Source organism: Coturnix japonica, chromosome 28 (genome assembly GCF_054131305.1).
Source record: "Coturnix japonica strain WE chromosome 28, WE-NBRP24, whole genome shotgun sequence".
Classification (NCBI taxonomy): Eukaryota; Metazoa; Chordata; class Aves; order Galliformes; family Phasianidae; genus Coturnix; species Coturnix japonica.
In genome coordinates this window covers 6,545,997-6,565,293 of record NC_140690.1, presented here as the reverse complement: position 1 = coordinate 6,565,293, position 19,297 = coordinate 6,545,997, and the positions used below count along the sequence as shown (strand labels likewise).

At 48.7% G+C, this 19,297-nt stretch overlaps 1 long non-coding RNA gene across 1 annotated transcript; it reads left to right on the top strand.

The window, feature by feature from the left end:
• Nucleotides 1-3,377: 3,377 nt before the first annotated feature.
• Nucleotides 3,378-5,015, top strand: LOC146756207 (uncharacterized). The gene is made up of 3 exons (XR_014937680.1): nucleotides 3,378-3,511; nucleotides 4,036-4,177; nucleotides 4,363-5,015. It is a non-coding gene; the product is annotated as an uncharacterized LOC146756207 (long non-coding RNA).
• The last annotated feature ends 14,282 nt before the right edge of the window (nucleotides 5,016-19,297 follow it).

The window sequence follows — 19,297 nt, the reverse complement described above, 5'->3', positions numbered from 1 at the left end:
GAGGGAAGGAAGGGAGGGGTGCGTTGGGGGGGGAATGGGAAGGGTGGAGGAGGGTTAATGTCAGACTGTGAAATCAATTTTTTTAATCTTAATTCTGCTTCAGAAACAACATCTGATTACCATGCTCTCTGCTTGGTATTTTGTCTTTTGATGCAAACACATAAGCCCATTGGTGCCTGGTTCAGCAGTTCAGCTTCCTTTGCGCCCTTTGCCTGGTTGTAGGGAAGGTGGCAGGCTCTGATTCAATGAGGGTGTTGTATGGACACAGTATTTATCGCCATGTATCCAAAGGTGCAACAGTTTCTGGAAACCAAGGTGGGATCCTATAGGTGTTGGTTCTCTCGCCACCAAGCATCCAGTTGCCAGCAGTGGGTGAGTTTACTGGGACTTTGGGGATGGGAGGTGCCAACTAGCAAGCCTTCAATATCTGCTACTAAAATCAGACTTGGAAGCACGTTACACGTGGGAAATACACTTGGTGCAGGAAAGGGGATTTCCTTAGCCATCAAAAAAAGATGAAACTGCAGATCTATCAACAAAAATGTAAGCACGTGACACTTGACTTGGCGGGTCTGTGGGAAGGTCAGCTTCTCCGTGTTTGTATTTCAGCCATCATCCTCCACACTGGAGAGGATTTATCCGCTTGGCTTGCTTAATTGCAGCACATTTCACATGCGTGGATAACCTGTGCATATTGCATCACTACCCCTGTGGCCTGAGGTGGTGCACCAGGCTGGAAATAATGCCTTCTTGGGGTTGTTGAAGCTCTGCAAAAGTTTGCCAAGCAAAGTTGTGGATGCTCCATCCCTGGAGGTGTTCAAGGCCAGGCTGGATGGAGCTCTGGGCAGCAAGACTCTGTGGGTGGCATCTCTGCCCGAGGCAGTGGGGCTGGGGTTCTGAGTTCTTCACTGTCCCTTGCAAGCCAAGCCATTCTATGATTCTGCATTTCTATGATGTAAGCACCAGCCCCACACAGCCCTGGTGCAGTGCATCACAAGAGCAGCAGCCTGCGGGGAGCCACCACCCGGAATCACAGAGATGTGAGGTCACAATGCCTCATCCTATGACTGTGCTGAGCTGCGTCATGAGCTCACAAGGCCTGGCTGCAGGCTTGGCTCAGTGCGACACTCACTGTGGCTGCAGCGGTGGTGTTGGAAGCGTGGTGCAAGTGTGGGGGCGGCCATGGACCCTGCCCGCCTTGTCCTCTTCCTCCTATTGGTGGCCATGAGTTTCCAGGAGAGCTGTGCTGCTCTGTGGCGAGCACGGGGAGCAGGTGAGTGGGTAGAGATGGGACCCAAACTGATCAGCGCTGGGAGCAAGAAGTCAGGCTGTGTCCCCACGGCCCTGTAGTACACTTGCCTGGGGCCTGCCTTCCATGGGGGTGTTGCTGGGTAGGGGGTGATGGGCAGCACTGCAGGAGCCGGGCAAGAGCCCGTGGCTGCGCTGCTCCCCAGGGCTGGCTCCAGCCATGCCAGGATGTAGCTCTGCTAATTGCTGGCTGCAGCACAGCCTTCGTCCTGGGAGATGCCCGGGGAGAGTTCAGAAGAGGCGTGCTGGGCGTGCATGAGCATTTCTGCTTCAGGCTCATGGCACTCCCCAGTTTCCAAGCCAGAGCCCCAGTCCACAGCCCAGGGGAAGAGACAGGTGTGCTTTCCTCCAGTGCCTCAGTGTGACCTTGCTGTCCATCAGAGGCCTCCCAGTAAGAAAGCCCTGGGGGGCTGCATCTTCTTCCACGTAATCTGTGAGAGATGTGGCACGTGGCCCGGAGAGAGCACTGCATACGCTGCCAGGTGCCAGCCTATGGGTCATCCCATCCACCCTGCAACTTTGGAAATCATGACCTGAGTTATTCTCCCATGCCCCACATCCAGTTACTGAGGGAGAAGGAGATCACACCATATAGTGCATATAAGTGGGAACTTATCTCATCTGTTCTTGATTCTAGATGATGAGCTTCGTGCTCCCTTTCCGGATGCTCCTTTGGATCCGGACTTCATGCCTGTGCCTGGGGGACAACCCAGGGGTAAGTTGTGAGTGTCTGTTTCCTTGGAGGCTGAAACGTTCATGCTCTCATGGTTTACCTGGGTGCAATTTTACTGGAGATCCTCTCCAGGTCTTCCAAGCCTGTTTGTGCCCAGAAGGGTTTGCACAGATGAGCCATGAGTATTTTTTCTCTCGGAGAGCTGCAACATTTCAGTGGGAAGGTTACCGCTGCCCCTCTGCAGCTGAGGGAGCCCAGACCTTTGTATTTGGGCTGTGGCATTCCCCAACCACCGCCAGACCCTACAGGTCACTCAGGGAAAAGGAGGCCCCCACATGTGCCGGAAGCTCTCCTCACCTGTGTCTGATCACACTTGTGTCTGCAGGCCCTGTCCCCTGTATGCTCTGCTACCCAGTTGATGCTGTAGTGTGTGACTAAAACTTTTCATGGGTCTTTGGTTGCAGAAGTGCCCCCAGTGTGGGCCTTGCCCGGTCATCGGTTTCCTCCTGTGCTGGAGCCCAGCTGGAATCCAAGCAGTGAGTACTCTGTCTTCACTGACTTGGCTGACTTGCCGCTGATCTTCAGATCTTCATGCACATGATATTTAACTTCATACATTCTGTTAAGGTCCGGAAAGAGAAGAGGATGAATCCAAACGAGGAAAATACTCTCAGGGCTCATCCCGTCTTTTGAAGCGACTGCTGAAGGAAATGGAGAAGGCAGAGCGTGGTGGGTATACTTCAGTCTGTTCACTGTGGGACCTGGGAAGCTGAGGTGTGATATACAGGTGTGGGCAGGCTGTAGCCTGCACAGCAGGAAGGGATGGGTCAGAGCCGTGCTGCAGCTGTGTTCCATGTATCACCTTGCAGGTGCTGTCAAGCACCAGAGCTGGTCTGCTGCCAGATGGTCTGCATCCAGCCAAGACCCAGAGGCAGCTGCTCCCCCAGCACAACCATTACTTGTCAGAGCTGCTTTGTGCAGTCGTTGGCACCCAGATGGCAGCAAGTGGCAAGCGCTGTGCTTCTGTTCATCCAAAGCCCTCCGTGCAGCTGAGCAAGTTCAAGGCAGGAGGAGCATCCCAAGCAGGGTTGGCTGCCTTTGCTAATGCTGGAAATGAGGTGGAGATGCTAATTCTGAAGGCTTGGACTGTGTGTTAGAGCTTGGATTTCAGCCTGCAGCTACCTGGCTGTGACGGGCTGGTGACAGCACAGTATGTGAGGGCCTTGCACAGGAGCTGATTTCTCAAGAGGTGTGAGGGAGTCAGCATTGTCCAATAGCTGGGAGGGCCCAAATGCCCTTGGGTAACAGAGGGGCTCACAGTGTACTTGGGGGGGGGCCTGGACTTTACCTGAGCTCGGGATTGGAGAAGCTCAGTTTTTGATGAGGGCACGTGACATCCCAATCCTACTGCCTGCTTTCTTTCTAAAGGAACGGACCAACAAAGTGAGCCGGATGCACTGCAGGAAGGCGGTTATCCCACACTGCCCGTCCCGGACAGAGGAATGAAGGCAGCACCAACCGGCATGCCAGGTAATTCCTGTCCCATGATCATACGGTGTCACGAACCAGAGTCACTGCGTGCCTGCAGGCTCTTGCTGCCAGCTCTTGCACACCAGGTCAGCAGCCAGACCTGAGCGTGTGAGCATAGAGCACATGTAAAAGAAGCAGGAGTGTTTCTCCCCTGGGCTGGCTCTGGCTGTGCCCTGTGCTGGCTGAAGCCTGACCTTCAGCCTGGGGGGCGTCCCACAGGAGAGTTCAGGACACGCATGCCGGGAAAAGCGTGAGGGATTCTGCTCTGTAGCTCTCCCCACAGACCAAGCCCAGACCCCAGAGTACAGCCCCAGCTCTCGGTCCAGAGGAGGACGCGGGTAGTGCCTGTGCAGCCTCTCTGTACCCAACGAGAGGTGGAAGCAATCCTTCTTGTCCTCCGGTGCTTCGGCACCAGAGACGGAGGCACCCAGTGACAAAATGACCTCTTGGGTCCATGAAGCACACTGAGAGATTATCTGTAGCGCAGCTGAAGGTAACGTGGGACATTGTCTCATTTCTTCCAGGGATGAACACAGGCAAAAGCACAGAGGCTGCTGCTCACACATCTGTGCGGAAGCGCCACATTCCGGTGACGGTCTCAGCGATGCTGCTGCCTGCGCTGGTGCTGGCCGTTGGTGTTGGGATATGGGTGCTCAAAGACTACCTGTGAGTTGGCCTTTCCCCAGAACACCTTATTGCTGCATTTGGCAATGAAGCATTTGTGGTGCCAGGATCCTGGACGGCCAAATCAGCCGCTGGCAGTACACTGCCAGGACTTAGGTTGCAAAGTCTTTCAAGTTTCCCCTTATTTCCTGTCACTGAGTAGTGCTTTCTGAAACTCATTCTCACAGAGCGCGCAAGAGGGAAAAGAGAGCAGCAGAAGCAGCAGATGGAGCTGGGGAAGGCAACGAGACAGATTCTGACCGAGTCAAACAGGAATCTCCGTAATAGCTCCAGTCCGTTCCATTCTGCCATTGAAGAGGCCCGAAGTCTTCAAGGTCATCTGGAAGACCAGGAGCTTGAACTGAAAGCCATGAAAGAGATCCTTGGGAACAGTCCTGAGTGCTGCCTTCTGTCAGAGGATGGCCCTGAATGTGAGAGCAGAGCTTTTGTCCTTCATCCTGCATTCTCCAGGACAGGTATAACCAGCAGTTTGAAGATTCTTAGCTCGACACAGCTACATTCCTGTTGAGGGTCCTAATGAGGACCCAGAAAACGAGCTTCCTCTGACTGCTGGACAAAACGTAATGTCTTTGGAGATGTGGGTGAGAATGGCTGGTTTCAGGGAGAGCTGACAGATGGCACAAGAGGACTGGTCCCTTCCAATTGCATTGCTCCATCTGCAAGACTACCATTGCTCCACTCAATGGAACAACTCGATGTTGAGCAGAATGTGGTTGAGCTCCTTCGGGAACTCTCTGAGGCGACTGACAGCGGAACTGCATAGCTTTATTGTATATTAAAAACAACCAAACAACTGTCCCCTCCCTCTCCCCTCCCCTCGCACCCCTCCACCCCTCCCCCTCTCCCCCACCCCTCAAAAAAAGACAAAAAAAACAAAAATAAACCCTAAAAAACCAACAAAAAACAACCCACCAAAACCAATTAAAATCTCAATGCTGTTCTTTTTCTGGGATACACTGAGGTGACGCTTCTTCTAGCTTAGACTTTGCAATGAGTTTGTGTCACGGAGTTCTCTCTGGAGCTCACTCGGTGACAGTGGGAACAAACCCAGGGAGAGAAGGAACAAAGAACCTCCCCTCTCTAACAGCGCGGTGCGGCGCGGCCGAGAGGGGAAGGGAAGGGAGATTGTGAATGGGTCTAGGAGGGAAAAAATGAAAAAACCAACGATCTGAGAATGAACAGCAGTTTAACGAACCCAGTGACACTAAACAACAACGATGTTGCAGAACGGCGGGAGAAAAGCAGACGATCACACCTGTCATTGACATGATCAGCGAATCTCGTTTATTCCTTGGCTGCGTGTACCTTTATAATACAGATAATTAGCTCATACATATTGCAAAAGTGGAGCTCATCATTGGTTCCCAATTACATACCATCCCCGAGTATCTTAACAGCTTGTTGTTATCATCCTGAAAGATACTCCCTTGCTGAGTTCCCAGAACCATGGCTAGTTTCTAACCATCACAGGGCATCCTGATGTTCTCACTGTCCTTGCAGGTGTTATGGCTGCTTGATTAACCGCACCGTGTTTACGACCCTTCTCAGCTAACTAGCTGTAAAAACCACTCTCTACAGGACCCCACAGATTACCTTCAGAATTCAACAGTTAGTTCTGTTTCCTTTCTGAGTGCATAACAACCTGAGCAAATGAATTGAATGACGTGGCTTGTTAGTCTGGTACAAACTCTGCTGTACACTGAAACTTGGTCCATTTGTAAGCAGGACTTTGTCCATCTCTGCAGGACAGCAGAAAACCCTTTGTGCTAATCATGATGCCAAGAAGCATAATGCGGCAAATGGCAGATGATCCAACTGCTTCAGGTGTTCATTTCCTTAAAACTGCGAATAGTTTTGGACTGAGAGTTTGTAAGCAGAACGGAGCTCTTAAAGCTGTCAGAGATTATTTCTGCACTGTTCAATTCTATCTGCCTAACATACACAGGATCTCAGAACTGCGTTGCTTGAACTGGTGGAACTTGTTGAAGTGAACTGGGATGAGCAAGTTTTAGAACTTAGTCAGAGTGCTGTAAAAAATGGATAATCTCGTGAGTATTAAGGTACAGGATTGCTATTTCTGCACTGAATTTGTTTTTATTTTACATGGCTGTGATCTGAAAGTTCCTAACCTTTATTCTGATTCTAAAATCGTCCCTAACTCCAAATGTAACAACAAAAATGATGCTAGAAATTTGTAGCAAAAGGAACCTTAACCCTGATCATAATCCAAAAAACAATCATTAAGGTAACAATAATCTTTACCTTAAAAGTAAAATTAATCAGAGCCCAGATGATACCTGCATCCATTCAGAAGCATGCTTTGTATTATTTAAGAGTTGTATTTTTTCCAATGAACTCTCTCTATTATCACTTTTATAAAGTAACAGAGTCTGTTCTTTTTCTCCTGACACTGTGCCTTACTCCTGACATCCCCTGTAAATGACCCAGATAGGGCACCATCAAAGTAATGCTAATAGTAATGTCAATCCTAAGGGTATCTCTAGCCTCAGTGTTAATGGGACGCTAACAACAATCCCAACAGCCTTAAACATTCTGGTGGTGTGAAAGAGGTGCTGCCTTGCACATGCTGGGCAGTCCCATTGCCTGTTACATGCAGGCGGCAGAGTAGAAACATGATGCCCGTGGTCAGAATGCCCTGTGGCAGATCCTGGCACCGGAGAACTGACCGGAGAACCATGAGAGAACTGACAACAAATCACTCGACATCAGAACCGACCCAGTGGTTATTTACAAGCCTTGGGTGACCCAGACAGGATCTCAGAGTGGTGAATGTAGATACAGAAGTTGTTACTACTCTGTTTTCTTCTAAAAGCTGCTCACCTGCTTTGCGTTTCAGACCATCCCTGGCTTCTCTGTGTGCATCTGTCCAATTGATACCAGGTGTTTTTTTTCATCTCAGAAGCTGGGGGGAGGGGGGGGGGGGGAAGGGACATCAATTCAATTACTCATTTATTTATTGACAGAGATTCACGTTTGCTACGTTTGGAGAAGTTTTTATTTGTTTGCTGTGGTCTGTTTTTTTCTTTTTTTCTTTTTTTTTCCCCCCTTCTTTTTTCTTCCATCTTTGTGTTCTTCTCCTATAACCAAAAGAGAACGGATCCCCAGGGTCTGTCCCGCAGACGTTCTTTCCGTGGTCTCTGCTGCCACCTGCTGGCCAATGCACGGAACTGCCACTGTTGGGCGTTTGGTGCCGCAGGAAGCACAACGCAGATCTGAGTTCTGACCGGTCTACGCAGCAAATCCGCCAATCTTTATTGTGATAAGCCCTCCACATGGCATTGCGCATGCACTCCAACACGCAACAGGCATAGATTTCTCCTAACTCCTTGAGGAGCAGGCAAGCAGAACAACTGAGCGCACCACTGCTTGTGATTGGGCCACCCCCATCATAGAGATGTGTGTTAGATCTTTTACCCACCCCTGGACTGGCCTAGTTGTTTAACGATAACCTCTGAAATCTGAGTTACTGGTTCTACCACCTGTAGTGTATAATAGGTAGCCAATAAATGCTTTTCAACTGTGATGTATCTTTATTCTGCTCCATGCCAAACCTGTGACCAAAACCTCATAGGGGTTCACAAAGAACTCTGGCTCTGCCAGAGCCCCCATCCAGACCCTTCTTGAGTTACATTCACATCTAGTTTGGCTGAAAAGGTTGGACTGAAAATACTCAGTGCTTGGGCCTGTTTAACAGATATTTTTTCCTGATTATGCTGTCCATCGATCTTTTTAAACTGAACTCCTGCTCTAATCTGGTCTTTAAACATTTGTTGTCTCAAGACCCTAATGGGTCCAGACTGGATTACCTTAGGGGCTGGACGCCTAAGTCATGGCAGCAGATGGTTCTCTGACCTTATCACCACCATTCAGAGCCTGCATCTGGCCGTAGGCACTCTTGTCTCCCCATCAATTGGGCAGCCTGTTGTATTACAGCATCTGAGGGCCACCAGGGGGTTCAGTATGGATAACATAGACCCATCCTGATGTAAAGGTGATGGCTGTAGGATGAGATCCCTCGTTCCTGATGAAAAATTTATTGACTGGGCTCTCAAAATCATCTTCATAGATTGCCTCTTTCATGCCTAATTCTCTAATATAATTTTGTTAGTCCTCCATAGAGGACCACAGGCTGATATTTAATTGTATGTCATTCTTATTCGGCCATGTTATATGACACACAGCCATAAATCATTCACTGATCAAATGGCTATCCTCATTATGTTGGACAGCGCATACAGTCTTTGCCTGAGGGCAGGGTGAGTAGTAATGGATGTCAGTTTTGAAATTTCCAGTCCATTCACCACAGCGCTTTCTGCCTCCATGTCCCATAACCAGAGCAGCTATGCTGGCATGCTCTCTTGGTTTCTGTCTAAACCCCTGTACTATATCCATCAGTTCAGCTGCTGTATTATGGGCAGCAGGGTTTGGGGGGTTGGATACTGGTCAGGGCACTCCCACCAACCTATCCTGCATTTTTATTTTTTTTTTTCATTTTTTGGTTACAATCAGTCAGATCTCAAATAGATCTAGTCCAAAGGGAACCTCAAAATCTGACCTTTTAGTGCCTTCATTTACAGAGTCCATTTTATACAGATTTCCTTGTACAGGGTCCCCATGGTCTTCCAGAGAGATGTTCCTGATCTTCCATAGGAGAATGATTGAATTAGGTTTTTTCCCCATCAAAACTGCCACCTGTCTTTCCAGTTTTTCAACACTGTCATTCAATAGCTGATTTGCATCAGCCTGAGCCTCTTCAGTTATGTTCAGACAGTTCAAGGCCATCAGCAGTGGCCATGCCACCATGAACGCAGCTAACTGTCATTCTCAAGTTGTAAGTATGTCTTTGCTAAGACCATGGAAATACTCAGTCAGGTGGGCCAGGGACTCATGGACCCTCCCTCCGTCCCACACAGGGCCCCATTTTTCAGTGACAGAAGCAGTGCTGCATTTTGAGGATCCTAGGAATCCCAGGACATGCCCTGACAAAAGGTCATTCAAAGGGGTAGTCTTTCCCCATCCAAACAACTCCATGATATTCACAGAATCACAGAATTGTAGGGGTTGGAAGGGACCTCCAGAGACCACTGAGTCCAGCCCCCTGCCAAAGCAGGTTCCCTACACCACGTCGCACAGCTCGGCATCCAGGCAGGTCTTGAATATCTCCAGAGAAGGAGATTCCACAACCACCCTGGGCAGCCTGTTCCAGTGCTCTGTCACTCTCACCATAAAGAAGTTATTGCACACATTAGTGCAGAACTTACTATGGTGCAGTTTCTGTCTGTTTCCCCTTGTCCCGTCTCCACACACTGCTGAAAAGAGTCTGGCCTCAACACTTTGCCCCCCACACCTCAAATACTTATAGAACCTGGATCCTGTCCCCTCTCAGCCTTCTTTTCTCAAGGCTAAACAGACCCAGTTCCCTCAGTCTCTCCTCATTGGGGAGATGCTCCAGGCCCTTCACCATCTTTGTGGCCCTCTGCTGGACTCTTTCTAAGAGATCCCTGTCTTTTTTGTACTGGGGAGCCCAGAACTGGACACAATATTCCAGATGAGGCCTCACCAGGGCAGAGTAGAGGGGGAGGATCACCTCCTTCGACCTGCTGGACACGCTCTTTTTAATGCACCCCAGGATGCCATTGGCTTTTTTGGCTACAAGGGCACACTGCTGGCTCATGGTCAATCTGTCGTCCACCAGGACGCCCAGGTCCCTCTCAGCAGAGCTCCTCTCCAGCAGCTCTTCCCCCAGCCTGTACTGGTGCATGCAATTATTTCTCCCTAGGTGCAAGACTCTACACTTGCTTTTGTTAAACCTCATCCGGTTTCTTACTGCCCGGCTCTCCAGCCTGTCCAGGTCTCGCTGAATGGCAGCACAGCCTTCAGGCGTGTCAGCCAATCCTCCCAACTTCGTGTCATCAGCAAACTTGCTGAGGGTGGTCATTGATGAAGATGTTGAACAAGACCGGACCCAGCACAGACCCCTGGGGGACGCCGCTAGTTACAGCCCTGCAGCCAGACACTGCACCGCCAACGACAACCCTCTGCACTCTGCCAGTCAGCCAATTCTCGACCCACTTCACTGTCCAATCACCTATCCCATACTTCCTCAGCTTTGTTATAAGGATGTCATGGTAGACTGTATCAGTTATAGAGGTTATAGAGTTCAATTCCCGTAGTCAATTTGGCGGCCCAGGTGGGACCAGCTCTGTTCGCTGCAGGACCAGCTGAGAGGGAGACACTTTTGGCGCACCCTGAGATTTCTCTGAAGGACTCCCTTCCTCACCTGATCACTGCAGGGACAGACAAGGACCACCCATAGGTGGACCAGGTATGTGTATGGTAAGTGGAGCCCATATGTCTTGAGGAGACATCCTACACAGTTTACAGCCATACGTGCTGCTCCCAGGGAGGTGAGCTCATGGCTTTGGTTGCCAGCTGGGGTAGGAAGACTCCTTGGGTGAGTTCCTATGAAAGGGAACTGTATGTCATATGAATGGAAACAAGAACAAGTACTCTCTCCCAGGTGGGTGACAATAGGAGGGACCTAGGTTGGTCTCTCCTACAGGTATGGGATATAGTGGATAGCCTGTCAAATGGTAGCCTGGGTTCTCCAAGGTGTAATCATGGGGCTTATAGGTTGTATGTTCAATATTATCATCTGCTTTAAGTGTTTGGTACCGTGTTTCAAGCCGACTCTGGGAAAAACATTAACGTTTGCAACTGGTCGACCAGAGTATGAGTGTTATTAAGATTCCAGCTAGAAAACGTTGTCAGCATTGTGTAGTATGAATAAACCATGGTTTTTGATCTAAATGTCAGAGTGAGTGTGGTGTGAGTGAGACACAGAACAGCTGCAGGGTGAGTGCTGAGTCCCGATCCATGTTTCCTTCCTCCTGTGAGGGAAATGGCCAGACACGGACAAAGTGAAAGACTGTGTTGTGTGTCCACTCATATGTACTTTCTGCTTGTATGTAAGAAGACGGGAGTTTGTGCTCTGTAGATTAGTAAGATTGTCCTGAGGAGAGGTGTACATTCCACCCGACCAATGAGTGTCAACCCATTTATGTAATACTATGTACTGCTTGTGAGGAAGTGTGTGAGGGAGGTGGTTCAGTCAGTGCTGGTTCTGTGGCACAGTGTTTATAACTGAAGAATACAGACTGTATTAAGGGAGTTTATGTGAACTGAAGAACTGTACGTTTTGACAAACTGTTTTGATGGTATAAGAAAGTGTAATTGTTAATGATATATGAAAGTGTAGTTGAGGGAATGTGGAAGTGTATCTGAGCATACAAACAGAGGAAGCATTTACGGAGGAAAAAGGATTAAAGTGAGTTTACCTGCATTGACATGAGAGCAACACCCTGCCAGACCGCTGCCCTGTGAGCTGAGCAGAGCAGAGCAGAGACACAGTCCCCATGTATCAGGTAGTGTTATTCTGCTTACCAAAAGAATGAGTTCACTACAGAAGAGGCAAATCTTCCCCTCTGCTCCATCTGTGGCATACTCTGGAGTTCAAGGCATTGCAAAGCTATGGCACATCTACTTTCTTTCAATGATGACACCTTTGTGTGCTCTGGGCTGTCATTTCAATTGCATCTAAAGAAGTCTAGGGTCATGCCAGCTGACAGGAAGCTGGCAAATGTTGTCTCATTGTAAGGAAGAGCAAGAAAGATGACATGGGCAATTATGGACCTGTCAGTCCAGAGCCTGGTAAAATTATGGAGAAAATGATGGTGGGAGTTATGGAAAAACAGCTGAAGGACAATTCTGTCATTGGTCGCAGCCAACACAAGTTTGTGAGGCGAAGGTCCTGTTTAATTTAAGCTCATTTTGTGACACAGTTATCCATTTAGTTGACCAAGGGAAGCCAGTTGATGTAATCCTTGAGGATTTCAGTGGAGATTTTGATACTGTTTCTCACAACAACCTTCTGGACAGAATGTTCTGCATATGGCTAGACAGAAACACAATGTGGTGGGTGAGCAGTTGGCCAGTAGGTCAGTCCCAAAGGATTATAGTCAGTTTTTTCCATCAGGCTGGTAGATGGTCACTGTCGGGGTCCCCAGGGTTCCATTTTGGGGCCACTTTCCTTTCATGTTTATGCAGATGACTTGCATGCAGGACTAGAAGACGTTCTGAGCAAGTTTGCTGATGAGACCAGATGAGGAGGTGCTGTTGCCTCCACTGAGGGTGGAGAGGACTTGCAGAGAGATGTGGACAAGTCAGAGAAGTGGGTACCAGTTGGTACTAAGCACCAAGTGCAGAAAGTATAACAAGAACAAGTGCCTGATTGTGCACCTGGGTAGGGGCAATGCTGGACATACACACTGACTGGATATGGGACACTGGAGAGGATTCTGACTGGAAAGGGTTGGGGTGCTGGTCAGCATCACACTGAATGTGAGTCAGCAGTGTGCCAAGGCAGCCAGGAAAGACAACAGTCCCCTGGAGTGCATGAAGCAACTTATTGCCACCTGGGTGAGGGAAAGGATCATCCCTCTGCTCTGCAATGCTACTGCCTCACTATGTTCTGGGCACCACAGAACATAAAGGACTTCAAACTCTGGGAGAATGTGCAAACGAGGGCACTGAAACCGAGAGATCTGAAGTTCAGAGTTTCACAGGGATTGGCTGCTTGTTCAGACTGGGCCCTTCTCACATCCCTGCTCACATCCTGCAATGAAACATAGGTCTCATATGGGACATGAACCTCACAGCGTCCTTGCACCACATGTAGAGCCTGGGATCTTCTGTCCCCATGTCTTTCATTTAACATCATACAAAATTCCAACCCATTGCCCCAGGAAATGCCCGGAGCCAACATGACATACAGGACCTCTCTACCACTGGTCTTGCAATCAGGGCTTGACCTGTCTGCTTCGTAAGGCAAAGGAGAGGTTTCTTAGCATGCCAGTGCCTTTGCCTGCCTGTAGTCATGGCTTCCAGTTATCTTCTCTAACAAGTCCCTTGGGAAGCTTACTTGGTAATGTTCCTCAGCGGGCCCATTAATACTCCAAGAAACTTCACTGTTACTTCTGACTTTGTCTTGTTGAGCACTTTGTGCAAACTTCTCTCTGCACTAGAGGCTGATGAACTCAGCATCAAATGCACCCTGGGACCATTATAACCTAAAGAATCTCCTGTGCCTTATGCCATCTTGTTATCTTCTTCAGGTTATCAGAACTTGTTCAGCAAAAAGGAGGGATATCTGGAGAGAGCTTAAAGAATCCAGTATAAATTTATTGTCTATTTATTTATAGTTGGGTTTAAAGAAGACATTAAAGCAGCACTGTGCAACTGATACCAATCCAGGATGTCCCAATGAGTTCTGTACTGTTACTGTGTTGACAAAGGTCCTTCTCAACCTCCCCACCCAATTTCTGCTCACAATGGACCTATGGGACTTGCATCACTTTTCTTCACATCACTCTTCTCCTCTGCATTCATCCGCTCAGTGTTAAAACTGCTTTGCACCAACTCCCACTGGCTTTCCTCAGAGAACCAGCTACACATGGAAAAGGAAAGATTTCTCTTTTTTATCTGGCCAGCAAATGGAAAGAAAGGTGATGCAATTGAATGAACAGTAAAACACAGTGATCAACTGCATGCCATGTTCAAGTGGCATATATTGAAGTTTGTCTTTCATATGGAATACTTTTAAAAGAAATGATTTATTCTGAGGTAGGATAGGATAGATTGAATCACAGTGAAGTAGTTGACAACAGAGGCCATCAGACTCTGGTAGATAGAGCAAATTCCAGTAATCTCCCTGGGATAGATCAGCCAGGTAGTTGAGAGGTATCAACTTAAAATTGATCAGGACTTCTGAGTATTTCACACATTGAGACGGGTTAACACATTCTCACTGATTCTCAGACTTTGGGGAGATGGAACAAATTCCAGTAATCCCCCTGAAAGTCAGAAATCAGACAGATAATTGGGAGGTATCTGACTGAACAAAGAGCAAGGGATGGAGAAATCTGGAGGGCAGTGGGAGTAGTTTGTGCCCAAATGGTCTGCCCTTAACCATGGCCATTTATTTAGGAGAGCTGAAAAAACTTGGAGGATGAGACACATCAAATAGGCAGCAGGGAAGAGTAGTGCTGGGCACCGGGCTATAGTCACAGGGCATTGGCACTGGCACCGCTGTCTGTGTCTCTGAATCTGAAGACATTTGTGTCCAGCGAACACAGTTCTGGAAAACATTGTAGTTTCAGTAAAAGAAAAAAAAAGACATCAAATCACCTCAAAGATTCATATTTACAACTTAAAATGGAACAAGACTCATGAGAATTTTTCATGTTGAGAAGGGTTAACACAATTTCAATGATTTCCATCTTTGTCTTCAATTATTTGTTTCAGTTTTATTGACATTTATGATCAACTATTAAGCTTACAGCCTCAAAATAAATAAAAAGAGATACATTTGCATCTTGCACGTGGCCTGATGCCCCTTTCACCTTCGCAGTTCCCACAAGTCCTTCCATGCCGGAGAGTATGAGATCCAGCAGAGCACCTCTCCTCTTTGGTTCCTCCATGGCTTGGTCAAGAAGCTGCCATCTGTGCTCTCCAGGGATCTGCTGGATGCCACATGCCCTGCTGTGCTGTCCCTGCCACAGATAATGGAGTGACAAAGGCCACCAAATGGGACAAGGGACAGACAACATCAGATTCCCATCTGTCTGCAGAGGGCACCTTCCATTTACTCTCCCTGATCAGGAAGACAGGAAAAGACACTGATGGTCTCCTCTGTTTGCCATTTCCATAAGCTCTGACCTGTCTGCTCTTCCATCCCCAGGCAGAGCTCAGTGCACTCTCACAGAGGGCATTCACCCTTCTTTATCTCCTCGCCCATCCATCCTAAAGACTCGGTATCCCCCTTGTGCTACAGTGCAGTTGTGGAAGCCATTAAACTGTGTCCCCATGGTCCAAACAGGAGCTCAGGCTTGCAGCTCTACCAAGATTTCTAGCTTCTTGTGTGTTGGTGTTTGCATTAGTGCAAAACCACAGAAGTAAACATCCTAATTGGAAAGCATCACTGGACATTGCCTGACTGGATAGCTCATCTATGGTATCAGTGTGCAGAAGGTGGCACACAAACATTAGACTGATCGTGGGCCTTGGAGTTGACACAGCAACATGGTCACACCATGGGCATGGCTTTGCTGAAGGCCCTGTGCTGCACTTGCAGCTGTGAGTGAATTCACCAGACAGCCGGTGCTATCCCCTCTCTGGCCCTCGGCTGATGCCCAGGAAGGTGGTGTCTATCTCAGGGATTTCCCACATGGTTTACAAGCACTGGCACACATCAGGAGCAGCCCAGGCACCTTGGGCATCACCCAGTGTCTGTGTGTGAGCAGCTGCCTCCCAGCTGAAGGTCCGAGGACTCAGAGCAGGAGCTCACATGCAGGCAACTCCTTGTGCACTTCTGAACTGAACCAGAGGAATCCCAGCTCCTGTGGGTGTGTAGGGAGCTGAATCCCATTTCATCTCCAGGATTTCTGTCAAGGGATGAGACTCCTGCGCTGCCTCAGCTGGATCACTGCCCTGCACAGGGAAAGTCCAAACCTCGCCTTCCTTGTCTGGTTGCCCTTATTGTTTCATCAAACGATCTCTGGGAGCACTCCCCATATGTCTCCAATCAGTCACTGACCACTGGACATGTGGTGGTTAATTGAGCGGATTTCAAAGCACAGTCATGATGCTGTTGTCTTTCAGGAGCTGTTGGCCATGAGGACCCAGGGACATGTCAGGGGAGACAAGTCGGAAAGATAAAAATGACATAATCTGCTGCTCGCCTGTCCAGGCTCCTGGGACACAGGGAGCTCATAAAAGTGTGCAGGGCTGCAGAGAGACAGCTGTGCCCAGGAGCAGCTCTTGTGCACAGCACAGCCTGCAGGTGACAGGAGGAGAGAAACTGGAGAGAGCTTGCAGGATGTGTATGGTGTGAGCAGGCTGCATGCTCTCTGCAGGAGCATTGCTCACAGACCATGACAGGGTAAGTCTCACTGCAGACCATGAGCTGCTTTTCATAGAGGGTCAACTTAATTTGGGATATCCCATAGCAGATCTGGATGCAGGCACTGCATGTTTCTTTACTGTGGAAAAAGCCTTCTGCTCCAGCTGAGGGCTTCCATACTGCAGTATGAAATCACAGCCCTGAGGGCTGCATGTCCCAGCACGGCTGCAGGCTGTGCAGCCGGGGCTGCAGGCGGGTGCCCAGGGCTGTCCTGCAGAGCAGGGTCCCTGCTGTGCCCCAGGGGCTGTGTGCCGGGTATGGGACTCTGCCGCCTGCCAGGCTCAGCACTCAGCCTGCCCGGGGAGCTGCCCAGGGCGCTGCAGGGAGACGGGTGGGGGGAAGGAGCCCCCCGGCAGGGCTTGTGCTGCCACAGCTGCTGCCTGGGGCAGGGGATCACAGCTCCACTGCACAACGGAATGTTTCTGAGGGCACTTTGCAAGAGGAGAGCCAAGGCAGGGGGTTTCCATTTCCTGTTCTGAGGCAAAGAGGTTTGGAGTCAGAAATCTAAAAGGGGCAATAAGAGTTCTGAGAATTTTTCGTCAATCAATTGCTTGTTTTGTGAACACTCACACATGATGTGCTTTCAGTCTCCCCTTTCTCGAAGGATGGAATTATCATCATTTTCTGTAGGCATGAATAATTCACTTATCCTACAAACAGGCAGCATTTTCTAACTGAAACTGAATGCCACAGAAGCTGGGGTAAAGGGCTCTAAGAGCACTTGGGGTAAAGATATGAGACATGAAACAGATGAAAATATCCAGGGAGAAGGCATAAGAAAATAAAAGGAAGGTTAGAGCTCCATATGCTGCTTCTGCTTAAGGAATGCTGAAATACATGAAATTAAATGCAAGTAATGGTGCTAAATGTACACTGTTGTAAGAGAATAAAAACATTTCATATTATAGCAGGAGGAGTGTGTCTGAGAATGGTCTGGACTTGTCATTATCTTCTGCACTCTGAGCAGGACTCCAAGCCCAACAACAGCAGATGCCCAACAGCAGCTCCATCAGCGAGTTCCTCCTGCTGCCGTTGGCAGACACGCGGCAGCTGCAGCTCCTGCACTTCTGGCTCTTCCTGGGCATCTACCTGGCTGCCCTCCTGGGCAACGGCCTCATCAGCACAGCCATAGCCTGCGACCGCCGCCTGCACACCCCCATGTACTTCTTCCTCCTCAACCTGGCCCTCCTCGACCTGGGCTGCATCTCCACCACTCTCCCCAAAGCCATGGCCAACGCCCTCTGGGACACCAGGGCCATCTCCTACACAGGATGTGCTGCACAGATCTTTTTCTTTACCTTCTTCATGTCAGCAGAGTTGTCCCTTCTCACCATCATGTCCTATGACCGCTATGTTGCCATCTGCAAGCCCCTGCACTACGGGACCTTGATGGACAGCAGAGCTTGTGCCACCATGGCAGCAGCTGCCTGGGGCACTGGGGTTCTCTATTCCCTGCTGCACACTGCCAGTACGTTTTCACTGCCTCTCTGCCAAGGCAATGTTGTCAACCAGTTTTTCTGTGAAATCCCACAGATCCTCAAGCTCTCCTGCTCTGGCTCCTACCTCATGGAATTTGTATTTCTCTTTTTTGGTGTCAGTTTAGGCTTTGGTTGCTTTGTTTTCATAGTTGTGTCCTATGTGCACATCTTCATGGCTGTGCTGAGGATGCCCTCTGAGCAGGGACGGCACAAAGCCTTCTCCACGTGCCTCCCTCACCTGGCCGTGGTCTCCCTGTTTCTCAGCACTGGTGCTTTTGCCTACCTGAAGCCCCCGTCCATTTCCTCCCCACTCCTGGATCTGACAGTGGCACTTCTGTATGCAGTGGTTCCTCCAACACTAAACCCTATTATCTACAGCATGAGGAACAGGGAGATCAAGCACGCTTTCAGGAAGGTGTTGCAATAAGCACTATTCCAGCTACAATAAAATGCACAACTTTCTCAATAGGATTCCCAGTGGTGGTTCTTTATGTTTTATGCATCTTTGTCTGTTTGATTATGTGAGATATAGGAATGTGCAAAAAAAAAATGTTATTGAACTTATAAATAAAAATGTATTTAAATTCTTTCCTACCTAATTTCCATTTTCTCACTCCAAGAACTCATGTAAACATGGAACCAGATTCCCTGAATATGTTATAAGATACCTAAAAAGCTTTCAAAATAGACTTATTTAGATTTTCTTTCTTCCTACTTTGCCTGGATTTGGGGAGGTACAGCCACAGACAGCAGCTCAACGTGCTCTTTTCATTCATGTGCTCTTACCAGTGCTGCAGTGCTCTTGAGTCCTCTCATTTGTGCAGTCCTGAAGGTCTTGTGTGTCTCACAACAGTCCTGTTGCCTCTACAGCAGCAATCCAGTGCTGCAGTCAGTAGCCGGCAATATGAACAGGTCTGTCAGAGCTGGTCTCCTTGCTGGCACTGCCATAACAAGAGGGCTCCTTTAGGGCAGAACCAGAGAACTGGAGGGAGGCCTCTTCCAAAGCTGGTGTAAGGAATATACCTCAGGAGCTGCTCCCTGAGAAAACCTTGAGATCTTCAGGTGCTCTTCACTGTGTGACCAGATCAGATTGAATAGTCCCAAGGAGATCCGTAAGCATCTCAAGGCAGTGCTGTGGTTTAAGGTTTATGGGTTGAGACAAAGAGAAAAAGAAAAGGATAATAATTATGACAAATGTATTTATACATATATAATATATTTAGTGTATTTTTACACATATACAACATATGCAGTTGCAAACATATATGAACTAATCCCTATGTGCATCTGTTTGCAAATCCAGGATTAGTTGCAGGGGTTTTAACAGCCACAGGGTTCACTGTAGGAGCTGAAGTGGCTGTTGGGCTGTTGCAGGAGTTGAAGTGACCTCAGAGTTCATTGCCAGAGCTGGAACCACCACAGGACCTGTGACTATGTTGGAGCAGCCACTGGGCTCATTGGAGGGGTTGGAGCCACCGCAGGGCTGTACTTCCTCCCTTGGGAGGAATTTGTACCATTTTCTTATTTCCATACTTGGAACAGCTACAGGACCCGTAGCACAAGTAACTGCAGAGCTCATTATGA